This window comes from Meles meles, chromosome 5 (assembly GCF_922984935.1).
Source record: "Meles meles chromosome 5, mMelMel3.1 paternal haplotype, whole genome shotgun sequence".
Taxonomy (NCBI): Eukaryota; Metazoa; Chordata; class Mammalia; order Carnivora; family Mustelidae; genus Meles; species Meles meles.
The window spans coordinates 142,935,662-142,962,102 of record NC_060070.1 but is presented as its reverse complement, the minus strand read 5'-3'; the positions used below and the strand labels follow the sequence as shown (position 1 = coordinate 142,962,102).

The following is a 26,441-nucleotide window of genomic DNA, read 5'->3' as shown; positions in this document are numbered from 1 at the left end:
GATGTAGTACAGGCAGCCTTAGAAAGCATGGTCCTTTAGACCGCGTGAGGTGGCTGGTGTGTCATGGGTGTGCCGCAGCTGCTAATGGCTATCAGGGACTTCGGGGTGCTTCAGACAAATTGTTTCCCTGGAGAGTCACAGTGACTCTCTGCGTGGAGAGGATGCTCCTCACTTTCCTGGGGAGGAAGCAGAGCAGAAGAGGTTGACCGACAGGCTGGGTTCCCATGGCCAGAGCCCATGTGGTCGGTGCCATGAGCCCGGCTTTCTGACTTGGAGCTCAGCCCTCTTCGCCATCACCCCAGAAATTATGCAGTTGGGTCTCTGAACTTATAGACTGAAAAGTCATAACTCTGCTTCACCGACATGGCCCGACAGAGCCATTTTGAGATGGAGCTGGGAAGGTGCAAGAGGACAGCCCCTTGAATATAAATATATATATATATATATACAACTCCTGGTTACCTGGAATCATTTCATCATCAATTTCATGAGACGTGCGCGTAGTGCTGCAGCCTACGCTTGATGGATGGTGCTTTCCGTTTTGCAGCCACTGTACCTTTAACGTGGAGCTTTCTAGAGCTGTGTTTCCTTTAACGCATCAGTGTCAGCCGAGCCAGGAACATCAGGACACCAAACTCATCTCCTATAGGGAATTTTGAAATCAGATGCCATCCCCTCGGAGACGGGATGGGCAGGCATCACGCTCACATCTTTTCCATGCTGTGGTGCCCACTGTCTTTCTGCTGGACGCCACGGAGAGGGTAGAGGAAACTCATGCAGCCACCTACAAATCTGATGGCTACCTCCTGGGCTGGCCAGAGGCAGCACGGGACACTGAGCTCCTTTTCATGATGCGTATCTACTGTCCTGTGACATCTAGAGGTCAATCATTGAGTAAAAATCGTCATCTGTCTCTTGATGCCGGGAGCTTCTAGAATCACTACGATGGGAGCCTTTTCTTTCTTTGCAGAAGTAATTGGGTGGCTGATGCCCAGGCACTTGGCTTCAGAGATACCTGGGATCTGATTCACGTGGAGATTCGACTGCAGCTAGATTTTACGTGCGGAATCCTCATGAGCCATCCTGCAAACGCGATCAGGGGCATCTCTCTTTTAGGCCTTCCCCCCTACCCCCCAGTCTCTTCAAGGCTTTTTCCCAGGAGCCAAGGTGCTATAGCCTAGCGGGGGAGCTTTGCTTGGTGACGGAGTAGCTAAGAATGTTTCTCTCTAACAGGTCACAGAGAGTGCTGGTGGACATCTCTTCTTGCCCCAAGATCTTCGTTGGAAGTCCACGGGACTTGGTGTCTTTGCCGTTCAAAGTAGATATGAGCTCGCCGGGAGGCATAATGAGTCACCATTTTATTCTGGGCCACCCTAAAGGATGACACCCAGCTTCAGAGACCTCCTTTGGACATCATCCCTGAGAACCAGTGTTTTAGGTCTTCCATTGTCTGAAAATCTGTTTCTGATGGATTCTTTTTTTTTTTCTTGAGCTGGCTCAGGCTTAGTCATTAAATGGCGAGCGTGATGTTGAATGTTCCTCCTTGAATCCATTCGCAGCCACACACCTTTTGTCACTTACAGAAAGAGCAGCAACTCCCTCTTGAGCTCCCGGTGTGCCTTTACACAGATAGGCTTGAAAATGGGCACCCGTCCATTCTTTCCATCTTGGCGCTTCCCCACAGGCCCAGTCCTGGGATGACCCGGAGTCAAGGCAATGGAGGGTAGATTTATCTCACGTGGACATGCTCACGCCGGCTCTCGTCGGTCTGTCTCGTGTTTAAAGACACGGTGATCGGTTTTGTGTAGAAATGTGTGGATTGTTGGGCGGGAAGAATTTTCTCCCTTGATTTCTCGGTGTTTACAGAAGCATAAAAAAGTTTCTAGCGTGGATTTAAATAGCAGGGCCCATTTTAACGAGTCAGAGACCCTTCATGATGGAACAGAATAAAACATAAGCTTTAAAAAAAAATTTTTTTAATTGTAACACAATTTAAACCCCAGAGGTGTGTATTCGTGTTTTGCCAGGAAAGGGTCAAAACCAAAAATTTGCAACAAAGGCCAACTAGAATAGAAGGAGTGCACACAGAGGCTGACAAGTGTGTGCCCCTTGTTGGGAGTTCAGCCCATGGAATGTTCTGTAGGACAAAAGGAATGGAAGAGATAGTTCAGTAACATTTTGTTCTCTGTCAAAAACCTTCTGAAATATAAATCTGCTGTGTATTGGAGAATGGATACAGCAATTGATTCAAGTTGAATAGCTTTCATTTAACTAGAATATCCCACAGAAAGCTGTTCTTGTTCTGACAACCGTATTTTTGCTTTTCTCGACTTAAAGAAAATTGAGTTCATGTTTACATATTTTATAGGATTGTTTTATGGACAAAGACACAGGTCAGATCCTATCTCAGCACAGTGGCTGCTGTTACAGCAAATAGAAATATTTCTAAGTGAGATAAAACGTTTCTAAGCCTTGGCCTATAATAATACCAGGTGGATATTATGAAACCATTTATAGATGTGCTTTTTTGAAAAACAAAACAAAACAAAACAGGTTTTTTTAAAAAAAATTCTAGTCTCTTTCCAACACACATACCCATATGTATACTTTGCATAGTAGAAGAAGACTATGAGTATATATTAATAGGAGTAATTTTATTTGGGGCTTTCTAGAACAGATCACCTTTTTTTCTTCTCTTTGCGACACTCCCTGAATTGTTTCCAATTATTGGCATTTCCTGATTGTTCACAGCTACGGATGTGTCCTGAGTTGTCCTGTGTTATCCAACCCAGCTGAAAGCTAGTGGCCAGTGTTAGTGGTTTAAGAAGCTGAATTAGGGCCCCCACCCCCTGCTAAGGATGTTCTTTTTTAAATTCCCCATTTCATACCTTCTCAAACAGAAATTAGGTGCTCATTTTTTGTTTTGTTTTGTTTTGTTTTCAATTCCCAGACCATTCTGGCATTGATCCTGGACTCATTATGAATGTAATTTTTAGCAATAAGTATTAACTCATGAAATATTTTGGCTCTCTGTGGCCTGTGGTTCCGTAGAATCTGGTGTTTTCCCAAGTACATTAAAGGCTTAAATACAGAACATCTTGCAATAACAGGGATATTGGTCAAAAGAAGTCTTCTTTAGGAATGCAAGTTTGTTATGTCTGAACCCTGTTCTCCCTTCAAGGTTCTTAACGGGAAGCCTTATATTTTGTTTCCTTTCTGTGTTTGTACTGATTTGCTCTTTGGGTCTATTTTCTATTTGGAAACAGCTTTTTTTTTTTTTTTTAATGCACAGTTCTGAAAACTATAAAACTGTTCCCACCTGCTCATTCTTACCTCAGCTCTCTTTTCTGTCTTCCTGCTAGACCACTGCTTCTCTTTCTCCTTCTCTTGTGGGATTTGATCCTGCTCAGCACTTCTCGTGTGTGATTCTGAATTCTATGGTTGATGTTTCCTGACCACCTCCTCCCTGCATCTGAGTTCATTTCCTGTGTTTAAAGCTTTGGCATTCCATTCACTGTCCTCGTAGGCAGAACTGAAACTTCCAGTGCTAATAAGATTAGTCCTTGCAGTACTATTAATTTCTTCCTCTCGGTTTCTTACTCCATTGTTATTTCGCTACGATGAAAATTTCTTTGTCATCGGGAACTTCATTTCGGTGTCACTTCCTCAGTGCCTCCCAGATTTTTCTTTTTCAAGCTGCAGCACCCACGAACAGGTCTCTGACAAATGAGTTGTCCCTACACACGGTTTACAATATTACACTAGCTGTTTTAAAAATAATTAAGCTTCTCTCAGTGTTCTTTGCTGTGGGTCAGGAACTTGACTGGCTTTGCCATCCAACACAGAAGTTAATCACAAACGGGTCCTCTGAACCAAATAATTAAAAATAGAGCAAAGTTTCTGAACCAGGCAGTTGGCAGAAAAGTCTGTACTTCCATCTGTGCACAGTTAGGGAAATATTTCATGATGTTTAAATAGCATCAGCTTTGCTCTCTTGTGTGTGAGAGTGTATGTGTAGGACTGCGTGTAATTCACTGCTCCGAAGTTCTGTTTGATTGTTCGCTCACATACATAGACCCGTAAATATGGATGTATGTCCCTGGCGAGAAGCAGGAAAGCAGAGCCAGGTGTTTTGTGCCTGCATTTTTAAAATTTATTATTATTATTATTATTTGCTGGTTTCTGCAAAGGGGAAATGGTCTTGGGGTCCTTTTTAAAATTTTTCTCTTAGCCTGTGACTCAAAAAATTAGAGAGCATTGCATCTTGACTTTGAAATCTTTATGCCTTTTGATTCCTGTCTTTTGATTTCTCTACTCACAAGGCAACTTTGCTGATGACTTTTACAAGCTGTTCTTAGACATGTACGGTGCTGTATGTGAATCTGTTTCAGTTTGGCATGTGGCAGATGAAGGCTTTCTCTCTCTGGACGGGGATCGATGCCCGGAGTATACATCAAACTCCAAAACACTTTATGACTTGGGTGCGGATATTTGAGTGACTGATTTTGAGAGAAATTTAATCCTTCAACTTGGGTTTTCCTTTGTTCTTGCCGCTGATCTGTATCTCATCAAACATGTTGAGTTTTGGCCAGTTTCCAGCTATGATATGCCTTTAAAAATAGATATTTTTTTTTTGTTTAGCATGTTTTAATTGCTGTATAATATAAAAACTATTTCCCTCTGGTATTTTTCTATTGCGACTCTTTCTATTTCTACTTCTATTCCTGGAAAACTCTTATTTTTTTTTTAAAGATTTTATTTATTTATTTGACAGACAGAGATCACAAGTAGGGAGAGAGGCAGGCAGAGAGAGAGGAGGAAGCAGGCTCCCCGCCAAGCAGAGAGCCCGATGCGGGGCTCGATCCCAGGACTCTGGGATCATGACCTGAGCGAAAGGCAGAGGCTTTAACCCACTGAGCTACCCAGGCGCCCCTGGAAAACTCTTATTTTTATGTTGATTTTTCCCCCCTCCCAGGAGAGCCATTGTATTAAATAACAACTAATGTGTAATAAACACACCAATGGGAAATTAGAAACTACTAAAAGTTAAAAAAAAGGAAATATCTTAATTTCATCATTTTGGCTCCAAAACATATGTATTTCTCTGAGTCACCCATTTCGTCATGCTTCCAGAAACTTAGAGCCGTGGCATATTCTTAATATTTTGATGGTGGAATTGACAGCTGTGTTTTGACCATGCTCACATTAATTAAAATTAAGGAAGGAGGAATGTCATCGGTGAACTTCATTAGTACAGTATCAGCAAATTCTTGAGTTTAGCCGTAAAGTTCGACCAGAGCTGGCGATTGTTTGATCATTTAGACAGTTTCTCATTCACGATGTAGCAGGGACCAAATGCATCTTTTTGATCGGCTTCCTCGTTTTATTTATTTATTTATAAAAGATCTTATTTATTTGACAGTCAGAGATTACAAGTAGGCAGAGAGGCAGACAGAGAAAGAGGAGGAAGCAGGCTCCCCGCCGAGCAGAGAGCCCAATGTGGGGCTTGATCCCAAGACCCTGGGTTCATGACCTGAGCCGAAGGCAGAGGCCCAACCCACTGAGACACCCAGGCGCCCATGGCTTCCTCATTTTAGATTCAACTTAGTTTTGTTCATTTCTTGTAAACCTACTATGTGCCAGGCACTATCTCAGGAGGGAATGATAAAGTTGGTTAAGTTGTGGCTTGTGGCTTCAAAACAAATTAATCTTTAATTTCCTTTTCAGTATTACCTAGGAGGGGCAGCTTTTAAAGAGATTATAAATGAATCTTGCTCATTGTTATTCTTCGTCGATCTGAGATATTAGGGCTTAACTTATGTTGTGGACTCCAGATACACATAAAGGTGAATGGTTGATGTTTTTGAAGTTTGAAGTTGACGCTGGATTGGTCTTCTCTTCTATGATTCAGTTAACATCATTCATTAGACTCCTCCAAAACGGTACCTGCATAGTTAAGTTGCTCACACTTCCCTAGTGGGATGGCTAAATCCCTTTCTCTCCTTCATCTGGGCATCGTCTAGACAGGTGTATGGAATCCGAGTTAAAAAAAAACAACAAAAAAAACAAACAAAAACAAAAACAAAAAAAAGCAAAAAATAAAAATTAAAAAAAAAAACAACAAAACAAAAACCCTGCATTTGATTGTGGCTATCAATGAATTGTGGCTATCAATGAATTATTGAGAAATAAATAAATGACTTATTCAGGAAACCATTCAGCAAACAGATATTTATTTACCAGATTCATGATCAAAAACACATAAAACAGTGCACACACACGATGAAGGTCATCATGTAAGAAAGATTCTTTTTTTTTTAAAGTCTTGAGATTTTTTTCTTTTTTTTTTAAAGATTTTATTATTTATTTGACAGACAGAGATCACAAGTAGGCAGAGAGAGGAGGAAGCAGGCTCCCTGCGGAGCAGAGAGCCCGATGTGGGGCTCGATCCCAGGACCCTGGGATCATGACCTGAGCCAAAGGCAGAGGCTTTAACCCACTGAGCCACCCAGGCGCCCCAAGAAAGATTCTTTTAAGAATGATAATGGCTCACTGGCGTATTGAGGCTTTAGGATGTGTCAATCACTGCGCTAATCACTTAATCCTCGCAGTAAACTTAGATGGGTGGCTATGATCTCCGGTTTACAGATAAGGTAACTGGGTTAGTAGCTTGCCCAAGGTCATAGAACTAGTAAGTAGCAGGACTGGGATTCAGCTCATACCATTTTAACTTCAGACCCTGTGCTCTTAACTTAATTTTTCTTGACTGCTTACCACCCGGGTCATTGCAGGACTTGCAAAATTGTTTTTATAAATATCGAGCGTGTATGAAAGCAGAGTCACGAAACCAAGGTAAACTATTAAAATTTGAGAAGGATTCAGTAAGGCTCAAGTAACTCTCCACCCATGTTTAAAAATTAGCATGAATTTGATGAGCTCCCTATGGGCCCCTTTCTTCCCACCTCAGAAAATTTTCACCCAAGAAAAATGGTGTTTTGAAGTATTTCTAACAAAAGTGCACACAAATGCGAACCAGCCCGGTGATTGTTTCGCATTCCTTCATTTTTCTTGTCTCTTCCCTGCTCTGTCATGTCTCTTACTTCTTCCCTCTTTATGTTCTTCTTTTTTTTCAAGGTTTTATTTATTTATTTGACAGAGAGAGAAAGAGCGCACAAGCAAGGGGAGCAGCAGAGGGAGAGGGAGAAGCAGACTCCCCGCTGAGCAAGGAACCTGACGTGGGGCTTGATCCCAGGACCCTGGGATCATGACCTGAGCTGAAGGCAGAGGCTTAACTGACTGAGACACCCAGGAGCCCTTGACATGATCATTTCTTTGATGCAGGAAAATGACACATCCCCTGCCAAGCAAGGTGTGCTGCGGAGGGGCTCTGACAAACACACCCCCACCCCACCCGAGGGGATGATGTCCTAAGACTGTGCCGGCAGATCTCGACAATGCTCCTTGGGTTATAAGTCACAAATATTAGCTCTGTAGACATGTGGTTCCTTGAGGGTATTATTCTTATAATAGCAAGACATTTGCAGTAAGCAGTGTGACGGCCCTTCATAACACAATCGAGAACTATCGAATGGAACACGTTAAGATAATACAACCCTGTTGTCCCTTCAGGCTTTAGTGCAGTCTTTTGGCAACTAGTAATATCTGGAACAGGACCTAAACATCAGGATGGGTTCTGGCCTGGTGGGAATAATACATTGCTTTCATCAGTTGGAAAATAAAGTCTAGTAATTAACTACGTTAAAAAAAAAAAAAAAAGAGCGAGGAGGTCTTTTTGTTGTTGTTGTTGTCGTTTTCTTTTTTGTTTGTAAATTGTCCTCTGTTGCATGAACATTTTCCCAAGGATCGTACAATTCTGTAGGAGGAGGTAGCGACTTCATGTAGCCTTAGCTATTAAGGATTTTAGAATTATGTTACTTTTAAGTTACTCTTGGGTAATCACAAAAATATGTCATGGATTTAAGAAGACTGAAAAAGAACTCATCTCGGTAAACATAAAAATGCCTGTAAAGGCACGTGCAACTATCTGGATGTCATTATTTGCACATAGAGACGTATATATGTGTGTATTATGTTAATATTTTTCTAGGGCTGTATGTACACATATTATAAATATGGTATGCATCCATTATAAAACTAGTGTTAGGGGATCCTTTTGTAAGCCAACTGTGTGATTTGGAGCTTTGTCCCGTGTAGTGATACTTTCAGTGGTCATGCTTTTAGCTTGTAATATAAGCAGCCACAGTAATGAGGTTGAAGTGTGAGTATGTGTCCGCTGTCGAATCTGTCTCTTATCGTTTTGCTTAGAGACAAATCCGTGTTGCACGATGTGTACATTCTTATTAATATAAAAGACCCACAAATGACACCTCATTGCAGTTTTGCACATTGTCTCAAAAACACCCCTTCAAAATACAGAAACTAAGAAAAATCTTGGCAAATGGAACCTAGGAGTGTAGCTGCTCTGAAAGCCGCGTTTGAGTGTTCTAAGTACTGTTCTGTGACAGCTCTTAACTGTAGGAACTGGCACCAGCTAAGAAAATTTACAGTTTAATACTTTAGAGCAAATAATTGCTTAAGATGCTTTAAATAGAACAGGAAATGTGTAGAGTGTTTACTTGACATTTGTTATATCGAACACTAATACTGAAACAGATTCTTTGACCACAGAGAATGCCAGTGTAGGTGGGGTGGGGGTAGATGGGAGAGACAGGCAAAAACCAACCAGCATGATTAGATAAAAATTAAATGGCAAATGAGCTTTTCATGATAGAGAGATACCAAGAAAAAAAAAAAAGCTTATGTGTTCTATCAAGGAGTCTTCGAATGTGGTAGCAGAAGCAAAATAAAATAGCTCCCTGAGAGTAGTTATGTCCTGGATTTAAGGCGTGGAATCGTGCTCAAGGCTGCCTTCCACCAGGGGCCAAGGCTCCCAGCCCCTGATGTTCAGGTTTACTTTTTAAGATCCTAAAAGCAAGAGGAACGACCTCCCTTTTTATAAAAAAAGAAAAGAGCCTCTCTTGCTATCTGTTTAATCTGCACATGCTTGTGAATGTTTTTCTTATGACAGCTCGGGCGCCCTCATTTCTCAGCACAGCTTAGTCCTTGTGATGCCTTCTCCCTGAATGCCTCCTGCACTCCCAAGTCCTCTGTTCATCCTTCCCAAGAGCTGCGCCTCTGCGGGTCTTATCTCAGAATGGGGTCTCGTGGGGTGTATGGTGCAGCTCTTAAATGTAGAACGTTTCTTCTTGCACAAAATGCTTGGAATGCATTGAGATTCAACTGCACTTAATGGGGGTGGGGGATCGGGTATGTTTTAGGCTCCCAAACCCTCTCCCATTCATATGTCTCTGAGTCCATTTGTACCGTGTTTTCAAGGGAGTTTTAAATGCATATGTAAAGAATGAATTGGCGGGTGTGATAGGTCCAGGAATGTGAAATTGTGCAATGTTAATGAAATTTGTAAAAGCGTCCTCCTTCTATCTTGTTAGCATGAGTTGCTTTTCAAGACTCAAGGGGATTTTTGAAAACAGCAATCAGAAGTCAAAATTTCACCGTTGCAGGATGGCCCAGCATCCAGAACGCTCAGCCGCAGAGAGGCTGTATTTATGCCTTTTCCACTGACTTGAGATTTGACCTTGAATGCATCATGTTTAACTTCTCTATGCTTCAGTTGGCTTCTGAAAGATATGTGCGGTTGTGTATAGCCAGTGGGGAGGCAGTCACAGAAGTTCACAACAAAAGGGGAACGTGGAGGAGATTTTTATTAGAAAAGAGTGGTGGGCATGGATGTAAGCCTCATACAGGGTGCTCTTAATAAAAAGTCTTGGGGCACATGGCTCCTAAGGAAGGTTGGGGGCTTCTTATAATACTCTGACTGTATTTGTCGACTAAAAAAATATGTATACACATTATTTTACCCTTTAACTCCAGAAGGCTTTGTGTTCATACGTCTTTTTCTGTAGCTTCTACCTGGAAAGGGGATTTTTATTTACCAGGCTGTAATTCACATTGTGATCAAGCAGTAATAGATTTCCTTTAATTACCCAGGCATTTAATTTTATTTTATCAAGGAAATTCTAAGGTACTCTTCATTTTAAAAAGCTCGTTTCTTTTGAGTCTGTTACTTACTACCCCTGAGTTAATCTAAGTGTTTGTTCCTCTGTTGGGGAAGAAGGGAAAAAAATAATCAACATTGATGGAGTCCCTGTATGTGCCAAACACACAGCTAAGCACTTGGTCCTTAAGGATCCCGTGTGATTTGTATTCAAAGGGCCTGTTTCCCTTTCTTGGTGTGCCTGGGCTCACTTGGGAGGGCCAGAATCCATAGAAGAAAATAAAATGTAACCATTGTGATCAGTAATTGAAAGGAGGTGCTTGGGGCACCTGGGTGGCTCAGTGGGTTAGGCCCCTGCCTTCAGCTCAGGTCACGATTTCAGGGTCCTGGGATCAAGCCCCACAACAGGCTCTCTGCTTGGCGGGGAGCCTGCTTCCCCCTGCCTCTGGACGTGCTTGTGATCTGTCAAATAAATAAATAAAATCTTAAAAAAAAGAAAAAGAAAGGAGGTGCTTTTTGGTTGGTGGGCCCCAGAGTGCCACAGGGTCACATGAGGCTGTGGGATGTCAGCAAAGCAAAGCGGTAGCCCAGGTGCCCTCCACTCACAGACCTTCCCGGCATGAGGGAGCGAGATTGCGCAACGGCGCCAAACCACATCTCCCTGGCCAAGCCATTGTACTGACTGCTTCGTTTTAACTGACATTGTTGTAAGAAGGACTTAGGTCCTAGGAGTTAAAGTGCCTACAATTTGAAGGAAAGATTACGAGCTTTCAGCATTTCTAAGAGGCTGATTCCGGAGTCTGAGATGGTGTTTTGGGGTGAGTAAAGACAGGGCCCACAGCTCCCAGCATAGAGGGGAAAACAGTTCAGAGAAAGCCAGAGCAAAAGCTTACAGATTGAACACAGTCCCGGTGACTCACTTTCTCTTTGCTCTCTCTGTCCAGCCGTTACTCATTTACTGCTAACCCCCCAGGAAGGCTTCTTTTGATGTTTTCCTCTGGCTGCCTCGCAAAAAAAATAAAAATATACACCTTGGAAGAAGAAGGGTGAGAGAGAGGGAAGAGACAGAGGTCACAACTTTTAATCCCGGTTCTACTGATAACAAACCCTGTGACCAGATACTTTGTACAGCAAGGGACGATGTTTTTAAAGTCCATTCTGAGCTGCCGGATGGCAGCCGGCACTCGGTGGAAGGGCTTGTCTCTGGGCGTCTTGCATGTCCGCCATGTTTGGGCAGTGGAGGGGCCCGAGGAGCCATCCATTTGGACCTGCTCTTGCAGACTTTTGGAAGTGGCCCTGAAGATGGGACGGCAGCCTTCAGAGCCGTTAGCAATTGGGACCGAATTGTACTGGGAGGAAAGGAGCTGGGTGGTGGAGGTTGGGGTGCCAGGCTATTTCTGAGGCTGCTCTCCCAAACCGTTGGGTGGGAGTTTAGGCCGTGTGGTCAGTTGGAGATGAGTTTGCCACAATGTTGCCATCTCCTGGGACGCGTCCTTCCAGTTTTTGTTTGTTTGTTTCATCTGGAAAGTGGGGATCGTAATCTGGGTGGGGATTACATGAATTTGTATATGCAGTGTTTGCCCTTGGTACCTGGTAGACTCTGTCCGCGCTTTACATACTGATACCACGTTATTGTTCCCCTTTGGCGTTTTCTGATTTGCTTGTGTAGCGTTTAAGGCATACGGGAGGTGGCAAAAAGTAGGGCTGGTGGGAGGCAGACCGGGGGTCGTAGGGAGTGTGGGTAAATGCTGGTGTCTGCCCCGGGTCTCGGACCGTGCCTGGACGTAGGTTTATTTCTGAACACTGGGCTTGCTCGTCTGATTGCCCAAGCCCTCCGCCTTCCCCTGGCGGCATTCTGCTCCGCCACGGTGTCTGCCAGGAGCCCCCCCCACCGCCCTCCGTTTTATCGTGACACTCAGACGTCTTGCTTCCCATGTGACTGGAGGCTCTTGGCGCCTCTGAACATGCAGGGTGGTGAGGCAGAAAGAACAAGGACCAGGGGCGGAGGGGATATACTTTCTACTTTCCCATACGCTCCTCGTGCCCAAGGCGTTTGGTCCCCGATCCTCCGAGCCCGCTCAGGTAAAATCAGGGTCTAGATCTCTCGATTTCCGCTTTCATCGTTGTAGGGTAGTAAACGGTGAACAGTGTCGAATCAATGAACGGATGTCCTTTCTCCAGCTGCTCTGTTAGGGCCGACTTGTTTTTGTACCCCATAGCGCCTCTGCTTGGTGCATGGAGGAAATGGTCTGTATGAGGCTTTCATCCGGCAGATAATTTTTGTTCATTTTGATCCTTTTATGGTCTGAATCTGTGTCCACGCCTGAGTTTAATGCAGTAATTTGTCTATGAGACAAAAGTAGAGCAGAGAATATCACAGACTAATAAATGTGAAGAGTACATAAGAAAGGAGAAGGGTACCTAGGAAATCACTTTAGAAGTTGTTGTTTGCTTGCATTATAGTAGATTTCGTATATGATAACACAAGTAATATACAATTATATAAACTGTGACATTGTACTCATTACAGAATTCACTGATCCCATGGAACTTTTCCAATAAGTACTTAAGAGACTTAAAATGATATTTCTTTTTAAAAGTTCATAATTTAGACTTATTTTCTTACTCATGTTAGGTGCCTCGTCCGTGTACCCAATATACTGAGCACATTATTTTTTGGTATGTTAGGAGAATTGATGTGTATGGTAGTCAGAATTTTCAGCATCCTTCTCACTTTGGAATGATTTCTACATTTCATTTAATTCTTTTCCCTAATATCTATATCCAGAGCCAAGATTGCTTGCTGGTTTTTTTAAATCATATTTAAAGTGTCTGTTTACTTTACAGTGTTACAGATGTCTGAATATTTTAAACAATTGTGAAAGATTTTGAACTTCCCGATCTTAACTTCCTAGGAAAGGAGGGGTGGGGTGAGAGAGAGAGGGAGCAGGATCTGGACACTTGTGTTTGTAACCATCTTTGTACTTATTATAACATCAGAGCAGTGGCTTAGTAATTGAAAAAATTGGGGGGAATAAACTGCTACTTTTTTTCAAACTGTTACTACTTCCTGGAAGAACTAGCTTTTGAAATATTTGTTATACTTGTTCAGACCAAGGAGGGAGCATGTTCACTGTCTAATTAGGCTCCATATGGCTTGAACTCTTGGGAGATCCACCTGAAATAGGACCCTGTTAAGAAATTATTCTGTGTCATACATAATCAGGTTCAGGAGGTCTTAGGAATTTGCATTTCAGAATGATAATTGGCATTTTTCTCAACGTTGAGTTCTGCAAACTTACATGTTTTCTGATTCAGTTTAGCAACAACACTAAGCTATATATTGAAACCTTTTCTTTAAAAAAGGGTTCCATGTGAGCAGCAGTTGAATAAAATCTTTTTAAATATTCGTGGGGGCCCTCCCCCATCTCCTTCAACTTTTTTATGGTTCACAGAGTGTAAGAAGTTTCTTTCTGGTATAGTCATCTTAATCCAGTGATCAAATTCCGTGTTATGACCAGAAGGAAAAAATGTATGTGGCTGTTGTGGGGAGGAAGGAGTTGGAGGACAGGAGGTCGAGAGGGTAGAGAAATATCAGCTGCCTTTATTTTCCAGATATTTATCCATCATTTAGCTTTTGCTTCTTGTGTTCTCGGATCTGAATTGATAAAAAAGTCTGTGTTTATTGAGGCTCCTTGCTGAGAAATGCTTAGGCTTCCCTTTGATGTCCCCCCCCCCTTCTTTTTTCTTTTTTTTTTTCCCCTTCTTTTTAAAATGGTGCAGAAAAATGTTGGAATAAATGTAGGCAATTTGTACAAAGATGGTTCTCTCCCTTATCTGGGCATAAATATTGTTGGAAGAGAGAGAGAATGTGGGAGTAGGTACCCGCCAAATATGTACACTGAGAGCAAGTGATAATTGACCTCACCGACGGGAGGGAGGAAGAAAAATAGTTTAAAAACTGTTTTTCACCGGATATTTCAACCAAGATGTTTTTCTGAATTCGGATTCTGATTTGAGAACTGGACTGAGCTGTGTTTTGTTTCATCTGAACACATTTGAATTCAAGGGGGAGAGTGTTTCTTAAGCCTCCCTATCTTCAGGCAGTGAGTCATTTCCATGCTGCTGAGACAATCTCGAGCCTTTGCTGCCGTGTGTAGTTCATGCTTTGCTCTGGATGTTTTGACTCCTTAAGAAACTCGCAATAACAAATTAACAATCACACTCTCTGGAATGAAAACATGCGGTAGCCGAGTAATAAGCAGCAGATCTGGAAATCTGAGTAGAAACCTCAGCTTTCACACTGGAGAAGGCCCTAAAGAAGGAGTCCAGTATCCATCATTTAAAGCAAAAAAAAAAAAAAACCCCAAAAAACAAAACAAAAAACAAAAAACCGAAAAAACCAAACACACACACACACACAGAGACACACATAAACACCCCCCCCCCAAGAATGCGCTTTTCATCTTAATCATCCAAAAGATTGTCACGTAAGCCCATAAAGCCACTTCTTTTATTCACATTATTATTTTTAGTCATCTGACCTTCCTTCCCTCCTCTGAACCGTAAGTTAGTTACCACATTTGTCTTGATAGAATGAGTTGTATTTGCTTGAGAACCCCACCTTGGCCCGGACTTCTCCATTTCCTGTCTTTCTTTGGTGAAACTGGGAATAGCGCCACCCAGACCTGGGTGGGAAAGACTTGAGTCAGCACAGCCCGGAGACAGAGCGCTTCTCCGCTCCAGGTATCATCCTGGTGTGTCCCGGACGTTGTCCCATTGGAAATTTTGTATAGACCCAGGTAGTAAGTAGAGAGCTCTAGTGGCTACTTTCCCCCCAGTGGATGGGGGCTGCTTGGTCTGGTGGTGTGGACGGAGTAAACTCTGGAGGCCCTCAGCACCCACACCTGGATTTGGTAAGAGGCCACTGTCGGGAAAATACTACAGCTCTTCCTCATCGTACGTGCTTGGCAGGCAATGGGCAATGAAAGAATGTGCCAAAATTTCATAAATTTTCTCTATATTCGTTTTTTTAAAAGATTTTATTTATTTATTTGACAGAGATCACAAGTAGGCAGAGAGGCAGGCGGAGGGGGGGGGAGCAGGCTCCCCGCCGAGCAAAGAGCCTGACCCGGGGCTTGATCCCAGGACCCTGGGATCATGACCCGAGCCAAAGGCAGAGGCTTTAACCCACTGAGCCACCCGGGCGCCCCAAATTTTCTCTAGAAAGAAAAGGATCAAAAAAAGAAAAGGAGATCAGAGGAGCTGGGGCTGGTAAATATTCCCTCTGTGCCTGTTTTCAGTTTCTCCCGAAGTTTGTCCATGTTTTAGCCTAACTGGTTGAAAGGGAGCGCCATTCGTTCTGTGCTTTTAGGACCATGAAGCTCTTTCCTCACCTGCGCGGAATAGTGATGTGGCTGAACTTCTAGTCTGAGGCATGGGAGTCAGACAGAGGCAAAGATTTAAATGCTATTAACATGAGAAAAATCTTTTGAACATGAAGTCATCATGCCTGAGGTTTCTTTGAACTTTTCTCATAGTCATTTTTATGGTTTGTACCAGAATTAGCATACTTTAGTTTTGTACTCAGAGACACAGTGGAGTAAAAATGGACACAAATTTGAAATGACACAATAGCCAGAAACTTTCATATTAAGGAAATGTTAATACTCTAATAAATATTTAGTGAAGATACTTGACTCATGGGCTATTATATTTTTTTAATGGTTTCTGGCTTCAGGAATTTTTAAGCCAGATTCTTTGTAATTTAAATTTCCTTCTAAGCAAGGAAGTACACTATGTTATTAATTTAAAAAAATATATACTTAGAAGTTAAAATTGTGTAATTATCTTAATGCTCCAGAGCCTCTTTTCTGACTAAACATTGGAACTTATTCTGTTGAATGCAGGGAATTTGTCCAGAAAAGCTTAAGGAAATTTAGCCTACGCAGGAACATTTGCTAGATTTATAAATAAAAGGTTTGACTAAAGGGCTGATACATAACACAATTTTGTTTTATCTATAAAAGATTGTATTTGATTTTTTGTCTCTTGGCCCTTCTTTTAGGATTAAGTATTAATAGTGGCTTACTTTTTGTGGTTGCTTTATAGCAGTAAGTTTTTTGTAAACTTTGGGTAATTGAACTCATTTTAGCTGCATAAGGGTAGACTGCCTTTTACAGCATCACAGAAAGGTATCTTTTTTTATGAAGTGAAAATGTCCTCAGAGACAGCACACGTGAGATCTTGAAGTAGTAAAGAAAGAAAATAGAAGTGTGCCATTCTGTCCCTTGAAGGAATAACCCCTTCTATTGAAAAGTGACTTTAGAGAATTCAAAGTTTAGGACTTTTAGTTGAAATCATTTATAAATCATGGCACTTTGCATCCTTCGTAGAATTCTTTATTTCTAAGAAGCCTGCATAAATGTTTATATGAACATAGCCTTAAATATTTTATTTTATTTATTTTTAAAGAATTTATTTATTTGTCAGAGAGAGCACGCATCCATGTGAACAAACAGGGCAGGGAGAGGGAGAAGCAGGCTCCCTGCTGAGCAAGGAGCCAGGACTCGATCCCAGGATCCTGAGATCATGACCTGAGCCAAAGGCAGATGCTTAACCGACTGAGCCACCCAGGCATTCCAGCTGTAAATACTTTTAAATGTAGCCTACCAACATTACTTAAAGACATTATTCATGAGAGTGTGCATTCAAAGTTTTTAGGCAAAAACGCTTTGTACCTTCTTACATAGTTGGTTTTATTTTGTTTTGTTTTTGTAAACTCTTGAAGGTAAGCTTTCTGGAGCGAGTAGGAAACAAGTATTGTTACACTGTATACAGAGAATGAGGGAAACAATGGATCTTCAGCTTTAGCAGCTAGATGTTTTAACTACTAAAAAACTTGAGTAATAAAACCTGTTACTGCAGAAAATATTAATAGCATTTGGTGAAGCTGATAGAGAATCAGGTGTAGTGACTACAGTGACTCAGAGGTTTTATAATCCGACATATTTTCTCTTTGTAATTTTAGGCTTTTCCTGTTATTTTGGATTTTTTTTTCATTATTTACTATGGGTTCAGCACCCACGTAGCCAAGAAAAGCAGTAGCTCAGTGTAGAGTTAGTTTGTTGGACAAAAAGAAAAAAAAAAACCCTTGTTTTTAATTAGACTCTCCTTTGGCTTTTAAATGTGGGTTTTTTTTTTCCCCCTCATAACTTCACACACACCAGGCATAAAAGTGAATTTAAAAGAGAGCACGACATTGCAGTAAAATTAAAAATTCAAGCTTCTTTTTTCTTGTGTATTTCCCAGTCATTCCTGTTGGGTTGGACTGCTGACCCATGTGGACGCTGGATGGCCACGGTTGAGCAGTGCGCTTCCTGTGGCCTGTTCATGGACAGTGACACAGTCTGGAGAATCCCTTATGTGCTGGGAATCCCAACCGCTTCTCTTCCATTCCGTTCACCCCGGCCAGGGCTACATGTTTCATGGGGTGACCAGGGGAAGAGAATCATGTGTATGAGAGGGAACTCATTTGCCAACAGCACACGAAGGTAATTGGGATTCTTCACTTCGGCTCACTGAGCTCTTGCGGAATTCCCGTGGCTCCTGGTCACTGTATGACAACACAGCATGACATTATAAGCTCGTGTGTTTCTCTAGGGAGAGAGATGCAGCTTTCCAGGCCCCCAAAGGATTCTCAGAAGGTCAGTAAGAGCCACTAATTTAGGGGCGCCTGGGTGGCTCAGTGGGTTAAGCCTCTGCCTTCAGCTCAGGTCATGGTCTTAGGGTCCTGGGATCGAGCCCCACATCGGGCTCTCTGCCCAGCGGGGAGCCTGCTTCCCTCTCTCTCTCTCTGCCTACTTGCGATCTCTGTCTGTCAAATAAATAAATAAAATCTTAAAAAAAAAAAAAGAACCACTAATTTAGAATGAAGAGGTAGGCATACCTTTGAGGCAAGAATACAAAGGCTGTGCTACCCTTTTTATTTGATTAAAATTGACCACGGCATGGACACATATGAACTGCATTAAGGTCGCATTGCAAAAACACCTGGTACGTCGGTGACCCCTGTGTGTTTATTTGGAAATGGCGGGGGGGACAACAACGTCTCTGGGCTCCTCGTATCTGCATTTGGAGCCGACTAGATGCCCTGCCTTTGACGGTGGTAGCTCCGGGTTTTTCCTGTATTTGCAGTCACCCAGCGTGAGACAAATGAGGAAATGTGTGAATGATTGAGTGAAGACTCTAACAGCTATCTTTAGAGAACCATCTTCTGGTTTGCATTTGTATTAAGGACAGCGTCAGTGGTGCGGAAGTGAGGAGTCTGTTACCTGCTCAGTGTGTCAGGCACAAATCTCATGGCCCTTTAGGTCTGCACAACACTTTACGGTTTTGCAAAACTGAACTGAGTGGGACGCGTGAGAAGGGCAGCTGCTCCTTGTGTGGATCCGAGCTCTCTCATCACGCTGGCATGCTACCTGGCGTGCACAATGTCTGCAGAAGTATTTTGTTGGCTGAATTACCTCGGTTGGTTCTTCTGGAGGTCCTGTGGATATAGACACAGCGAGCCTCGGCATTCCTTTCTGCAGACCGAAAGGGGGCACTTAGTTACTTAAGGTCACGTGGCTGGTAGAGAAAGCATTTAGGCTTCTTCTTTACGCCGTGTTTCGTCTTGACCCAGATAATAAAAGTGCAAAAACCACCTTTTGATCAGCTGAGCTGCGCAGAAGAGAATTGGAGAGTGGTTGTAACCCTTAGATATTCTCAAAAATAATAGGAGCGTTCTTGGTTATAACAGAAAGAAAAGCTTATGCTAATATGCCTTGTTGTTCTGAAGTCAGGCTTTTATCAGTTAGTGGGAGAAAAAAAAAACACGTCCTCATTCTCATGCTGGCAGATATTTATTGACTGGCTCTACTCTGTCTCAAGGGTAATTGTGTGCACTGGGAATACAGCAGGGGATGAGTGTTGTGTAGGCCCCTGCCCTCAAAGGGCTTACCTTTCATAGGGGAGAAATACCTCTAGGTCAACTCACAAGTGTACTCTGTAGTTCCGGGATTGGGGGGGGGGGACTAGAACAGAGTATATTAGGGGAAAGGGAATGATGGTCACAGTGAGGGGGTTATTTGGGTAGGATGTGGCATTTGTACAGGAGCTGGGGCTCGGGGTGTGAAGGAGCTGGCCCTGGAAGATTGGGATGCTGAGGGAGGTGGTGAGATAAGAGAATAAGGAGGAGAGCATGGCTGGGAGAGAGAACGACCAAGCAAAGGTCCTGAGGTCAGAAGGAGCCTTTGAGTCTGGAGCTAGAGGCAGAAAGTCTGGGATTTCATTCTAAATGGGATGGGAGAATTCATTTCCTTGGACAGCCCTAATAAATCGCCACAGACTTGGTGGCTTAAAACAACAGAAATCTGTTCTCTCACAGTTCCAAAGGGCGGAAGTCTGAAATCAGGATGTCCAAAGGGCTGTACTCCCTCTGAAGTCTCCAGGCGAGAGCCTTCCCCTGCTTGGTTCAGCTTCTGGTGACTCTGGGCATTGCTTGGCTAGGGAGTATGGCTCTAGTCTCTGCCTATCTTTGCATGGTCTTCTGTGTCTGTCCCTGGTTTGTTGTTGTTGTTGTTTTCTGTCTCTTTTAAGGATACTGGTCATTGGACGTAGGGCCCACACAGTTTACCCAGGATGATCTTATCTCATTCGCAAAAACCCTTCTTCCGTATACGATCACATTCTCAGGTTCGGGGATGTCTTTCTGTGGCGCACTTTTCTGAAACCATTGAATTCCCTAATGGTTCCCGTTATAGGAGCCACTGAGGGGGTTCAGGGACAGGGAGTGACAGCATCCACTGTATTTTAAAAAGATGGCCCTGGAGTTACAGGGGAACGGCCGCAAGCCACAAAAATGCTACCAGGACGACCACATGAAAGGCTGTCACCGTGATCCAGGTGATGGAGAGAAACGGGTAGATTTTAGGCTGCGTCACGGGTGACACAGCTCAGGTTGTTGATGGAGTGCAGGTAGAATGGAAGGAAAAGAAAAGCATCGCAGAGAGCAGGTTCCTTCACGGAGGAGGGGAAAACTGGTTTAGGACCTCACCAGTGCAGGGGTGATGACCTCCAGAGTTCTGTTCCTTGCACATGAACCATGAGCAACGGAGAGGTGTTTAGGCATAAGCGTCTGTAGCTCGGTGTAGACATAACTTGAGCTTTGTCTGCCTGGAGATGGACTATGTCTGAGGCCAACAGACTGGACACAGCGACGTAAGGAGAGGGTTTTCACGGAGTGAAAACGACGACACAGTCCATTCGTACGAAGGTCACAGATGGATGTCCCGCCCCAGCCCCTGACGTTTCCGTCAGGACCAGAAGAAGGAAAGCAAGTGGGATGCGGCCACGAGGAGAACCTGGCTCCCCCGGGATGGCCTGTCGTAAAGGCCACATGTGGTGAAGTTTTACTTCCTAAGTGCTCTTGGTTTCTTTCCAGTCTTTCATTCTAAGCCCCGCAGGCCTGATTGGCAGATCGACTGTCTGCTTTTTCTGGTTTGGGATTCTATGCTTTTTCTTAAGGCCATCCTCTTCTATTAACCTGCATTCAGTTTTTAATTTCAGTGCCTCTGTCAATAATTATTTTGCCTGACCATTTCTGACAGCCTGCTGCTACATCTAGCTGTTGAGCAGGAATTCAAAAGGTGATCTCTTAACTTGGACAGAGGGAGTAAAGTTGCTCTTTTATCGCGTGTTTTGGGGGGGAATCTGGAAACGTGGGCTTGTTTACTCTGCCCTGGGGAGTTTTTGATGTGGAAATAACTTAGTAATTTTCGGTCTAAGAAGATAGAGCACTGCAGAGCCCTAAAATTTTCTGTTATGTTGCATTTTGCTTATTTCGGAAATCCACTTGGAAGGCGGGATTTCTCTTGATTGGAGTTGATACTGTGAGGTCAGCTGTTCAGCATTTGTACTCATTGTGTGCAAGGGACCACGCTAAATGGGAGGGCAAATTATACACGGTCCTCAAGAAGCAGAGGGTACAGGGAAACAAAAGCCACCTCTAACACGACAGCCAGAAATACTTAGAAAATGAGAATGTTCTCTTGTTCCATCTGTGCACCTGGGATGACCCTCCCTGGAAATTCTGAGTGAAAAACGACAAACAAAAGTGCACGCTTGTCTTTTATATATATCACACACACACACACGTGTGAGCACATCACAGCCAAGAACAAACAGAGCTGAAGGCCCAGCAGGAGGGGGGAGATGTCCTTTCTCCCGAAATCACAGTGTTACAATTCTTGGCAGTTCAGATGGTCTCTGCTGTAGCTGTTGGTTTACGTTTGGGTAATTTACCGACGAGCATATAATATTTAATTCCTGGTTGGATTGGGCAACTGCACACAGCATTTCCAGTGAAACAACGTGAAATGTGAAAGTAAGCATTTCCCTTGAGAACTCGCAGCTCACTTACTCCGTCGGTTCGTCCGTGGGTGAGCGTGACCTCTAGGTTAGACGTTCTGGAACAGAGGGAAGAGAACAGATCGCATCACAGTTAACAGGAAAGGAGGTGCCCGGTACTCTCGTTCCCGTGCACTTGGCCCTGCTTGCCCTCCTTGGGCTGGGGACGTTTGGCCTCCCATACCCTGGCATGATTTAGTGAAGCAGGTACTGTCCTCCTGGTGCCCTCTCTTTCATTTTCCCTGGGCGTATTCATAGAAAAAATTCGTGGTTATGTTTTTGCAGCCCAAACTTTTCCAGCTCTTGAGCAGAGGCTTTGTTTTTCAGCTTTATAAGGCAAAAGATTATATATAGCATTTTCTGGACACTAGTTGACCCTTCATTGTGATTTAGGTTTTTTTTTTTTTTTAAATACATTAACTTCATTGCACCTGATTGGGACAGCAATACTGGTGGCTGATGGGTGCCGTGGGAACTCGGCTGCTGCTCTTACTTCCTTTGCTCTGGTTTTTAGACAGCTTACTTAAATCGGGTGCCGGTTTCCAGTCTGCGTATTTAGAGAGGGGCGCAGACATAAACTTTGTCCCGAGGCATCGCGTTCTTGGGCTTCGTTGTCTAAGTAAGAACCAGTTGAAAGTGAGCAGAGCCGAACGTGATGCGTTAGCCAGGCCGTCGGAGAGGGCAGGCTGGATCTCCACGCCCTGGCCGCCTCCGCCCTGGACCCCAGATCTGGGTTCGGGTCTGTGTCTGGGCTTTGCCACGCTGACTCAGGACACCGTGGCCAGTGAGGCCGGCATGTGAGTTCACAGTGCAAGACATCATTTCTGTATTCTCAGGTCCACTCGATCAGCACATTCTGTCTCTACCGAGGAATATAGATCCTACCGAGGAATGTAAATCATAGTCAGAGGCTGCTTTATTGATTCATCTTGAGAAACTGGTACCTGGATGCAGGTAGCGATGGTCTTCTCAGCACCGTGTTTCCTACAGAGGTATCAGATGGCATCCAACGGTTGCTTGGTGAGCAAGGAGTCAGAATGAGGAAGTGGGGGGAGTTGCTGGTGAGTGGCTCCAGGCTAACATGGCTCTGCTCGTCGTAGGACAAGCACGATGTTCATAGGGGGATCAGAAACATTTATGTCATTGGCGACAACCCCCAGTGGTCATCTCAGGAGGGTGGCCTTGCCAGTGAAGACAGCTCCCTTCCCCCAGCAGCCTTGGCACTGCCCACATTAGCTTTCATGTCTACACTTCCCTTAGGAGGACACAGTCTTTATAGCCGCTGGCCACGGCTGAGGCGATGGTGGCGATACGTTCCTTTTTTCATTTGACTTTGTGTTCGGAATTGCATCTCGTTTTTACTGTACACCTCTTCTGGGCACTCTCTTTCCCTCATTTCCAAGCTCCCGGTGGGGAGTGGTGGCATATATCTCCTTGTACTTTTAATAAGTCCCTTGGTGACTTTCGAATAAACATTCCGTGAACTATACCTTTGGATCAAGCACTGTGAATGGCATGGCAACAGGGAGACAGTGGTCTGGACCAGGAGTAGACAAACGATGGCCTGCTGGCCAAATCCAGCCTGCCAGCTGCTTTTGTAAATAAAGTTTTATTGGAACACAGCCATGCCCATTCATTTATCGAACGCCTGTGGGTGTTTTTGTGCTACAACTGCAGAACCGAGTTGAGTAGTTGTGCAAGAGACCGTAGGCCAGCACAGCCCGAGATATTTACTTTTAGGTCCTTTTCAGAGAATGTTTGCCAGCCCTGGTCTGTAGAATTTGCAAGTCATCATTGCTGCAAGTGAGAACTAGAAGTTCACACAACAGTGCCTGTTGAGCACCCCCCCCACCACCACCAATTCAGTGAACACATGGAGGATCAGACAAGGAAGGTGACTTGTCTGAAGGTCACAGAGCTGGTTAGGGGAGATGTAGAACCTGAACTCAGATCTTCCAATTCCTAGCATAAGTTTTCGCCTCCTACTTTTGTGAGTTTTAGGGCTTATAGACGATCAGCCGTTACAACATAATGAAGCAAACCTTCTCTTGTAGCAGGCGCTGTCTTCCATACTGACTTCCCCAGATAAAGTCATCGGCCAGAGTGGTACTGATACTCATTTATGAATCCCACCAACAGACACCTGCTGGATCTGGGAGTGGAGGCAAGGGCTAGAGACAAGGATGAATGAATAGTGCCCTTACCCTCAGGAAGTCTGCACGAGTGGCCAGATCGTTGAGCACCCATTTTTGCAGTGTGTTAAATGTCCTAATAGGGCCGCACATAGGAAGCAGTGACCATGCAAGGATGTGTCGATTCAGCCTTGAGGAGGTAGTGTTGTTGTCAGAAGTGGCTCCACAGGGTTGGAGGCGTTTGAGCTGTGTCTCCAAAGAAATGGAGTCCTGCAGGCAGAGAATGGCAGCACAAATGGCCTGGGGCCCACTAGGCGTGAAGTTCGGGAATGCTTGTCGACCATGGCTAGAGAGTTGGAAAGGTAGGTTGGGGCCAAATTGTAGAGCCATGGCATATCACGATAAGGACTTTTAGTTTATGTTCTGGAGGTTTCTGACCTATAGGTTCCAGAACACATGGGAGACCACAGTTCTTACATGTTGATATGGCCATTAAGCGTTGTCTGTAGATTTAATAATTAATATCACACACACAGATATAGGAGCTCTCTCCCAAATACATGTAGCTGGCTGGTACTGTGATTCATCAACCAAAAGTTCATTTGAAATGTTATATATCAATAGTATCTTCCTGCTTATTGTTTATTTTCTGGATCAGCAGATACCGAGTCAAAATATCTGTTGCCCAAAGTCTGCAACATTTTGATTAAAAAAATAATATTGGGTTTTCATCCTTTCTTTTTTTTTTTTTAATGTACTGCTCTTGATGACAGATAGTCATGAAGTTTTTTGAGTTAGCACACGGTCCAAGTTCCGGAATCAAGCTGCTCCATATTTTATTGGCTGTTTCACCTTGAGCAAGCAAGTTATTTAACCTTGCCAAGCTTTAGAGCTCTTACCTGTAATGGCAAATCAATAACATTTGCTTTTTAAGGTTGTTATGAAGATATAATAATGTATGAGAAGTGTGTAGCTTGAGAGGTGCTCAAGAACGTGAGCTATTCTTACTATTTTTGGTGGTACACACAGATGTGTCTTAGATCTGACCCCCTGGGGAGGATGACTTTGAAGGGGGGAGTCGTTAAGACCTTTTGTTACCCAGGTGAGAAATGATGGGGGCCTGGGTCAGAGCAGAGGTAGGGGACATGGAGAGTATGGGAAAGTACACATTCCCTTTCGGCAGTGATGCAGGAAATGAACCCAACTTCTGTTCATTCCCAAAGCCAGGGACCAGGCAGAGACTAGAGTTTAGAGATACTTAATGGCCTGCCTTCTTGGCACCATATGGGGTGAATTACCTGGTAAGTTTTGTGGCTCTTAATTCCTGGAATTGATCTAGATAAGAATTCACCCACGTTAAATTTATTTTATTAGTTTAATGAATTGATAACTCCTCTCTGGGACATGTCGAAACTAGAACTAGAATATAAGTTTGTTGTTTCATTATGATTTAGGATAGCCCTGAATTTTAGCTTGTACTCATACTACAGCTCTCAAAGAAATGTATACAAGACAAGGCGTGGCAGGTTCCAATTATTAAAAAATTTAAGTAAAATTTCTATATAATTAAATACACATCTGTACTTAGAAAAAGTCAGACAGCGTGTTAAGTGTCATCTGAGAGATTTTTATTTCCTTCTTTGTCATTTCTATTTTTTCCAAAATGAATATATGTATTTTTAATAAGTGCTAAAAAGGAAACGAGCAACACAAAGGAACGGATCAGGAAGGCTGAAGGAATTTGCTGTGCCTGTCTTTTTGAGTAGCTGTTTACAAATGCTGGTGGTAGTGGGTGCCCTCCCAACTGTGTTTCAGTTCCATCAGATGGCATGTTCTATATCTGGTCATATGGGGGCTAGCTCCTAAAGGTGGGTGGGAGTGAGAAATTAGAGTAGCAGTCGTACGTGCTGATGGGGCCAGTCGAAATTTGACTATTATATTTTATTGAATTATTTTTAATGTGAAACTCGAGTCCAGGCTACGGCATATGATTTTCTGTCATTTACCATTGTTTCTCAATCTGCAAATTCTCACACGCGTGGGTTTTGGCGCCCAGACATGGGCACCTACTGTCGATGGGCCCAGCGTTCACCATGAGCAGCAGGAATGCTGATCCAGAAATCAGGAAATGGGCTCAGCTCTGTCGCTTAGTTTTGTAGCAGATTTGACTAAGTCGTTCGCCTCCCTAAGCCCGGCTTCTTCATGTGCGAATGAGGAATAATCAGACAGTTCCGAACACCTCACAGGGTTATTTTGGAAATCCATTTCCAACAGATTATGAAATGCCATGCCTCGGGGTTGTTTGCCATGCTGGCTTGGCCATCCTTCAGCACTGTGGTTATGGGCAGGTGACAGAAGCTCTCTGGACCCCAGTACTGTATCTTTATAGTACTATTTTTTCAAAGTTTTATTTTATTTTATTTTATTTTGTTTTATTTTATTTTATTTTATTTTATTTTATTTTATTTTATTTTATTTACTGGACAGAGAGAGAGATCACAAGGAGGCAGAGAGGCAGGCAGAGAGAGAGAGGAGGAAGCAGGCTCCCTGCAGAGCAGAGATCTCGATGCAGGGCTCGACCCCAGGACCCTGAGATCATGACCTGAGCCGAAGGCAGAGTCTTTAACCCACTGAGCCACCCAGGCGCCCCTATAGTACTATTCTTTATAGAATCTTTGACTCTTTTGCCCATCTAACACAGAGATGTGGGGTTCAGAGATAGTGGGTCAGAGGAGCACCCCCGAGGGCAAGTGGTCTTCAAACGGAGCAGACATCAGAATCACCCA

At 43.5% G+C, this 26,441-nt stretch overlaps 1 protein-coding gene across 9 annotated transcripts in view; it reads left to right on the top strand.

Annotated features, from left to right (window-relative positions):
* The window catches only part of ATXN1 (ataxin 1), a 394,638-nt gene that overhangs the window by 20,807 nt on the left and 347,390 nt on the right, over positions 1–26,441 (top strand). Inside the window, exon 3 of one of the 9 annotated variants that reach the window (XR_006818292.1) lies at positions 1,234–1,527. The exons of the other annotated variants lie outside the window; for them this stretch is intronic. The gene's annotated coding sequence lies outside the window, so the exon portion shown is untranslated. Of the gene's footprint in view, positions 1–1,233; positions 1,528–26,441 lie in introns of those variants that run through there. 9 annotated transcript variants of the gene reach the window in all.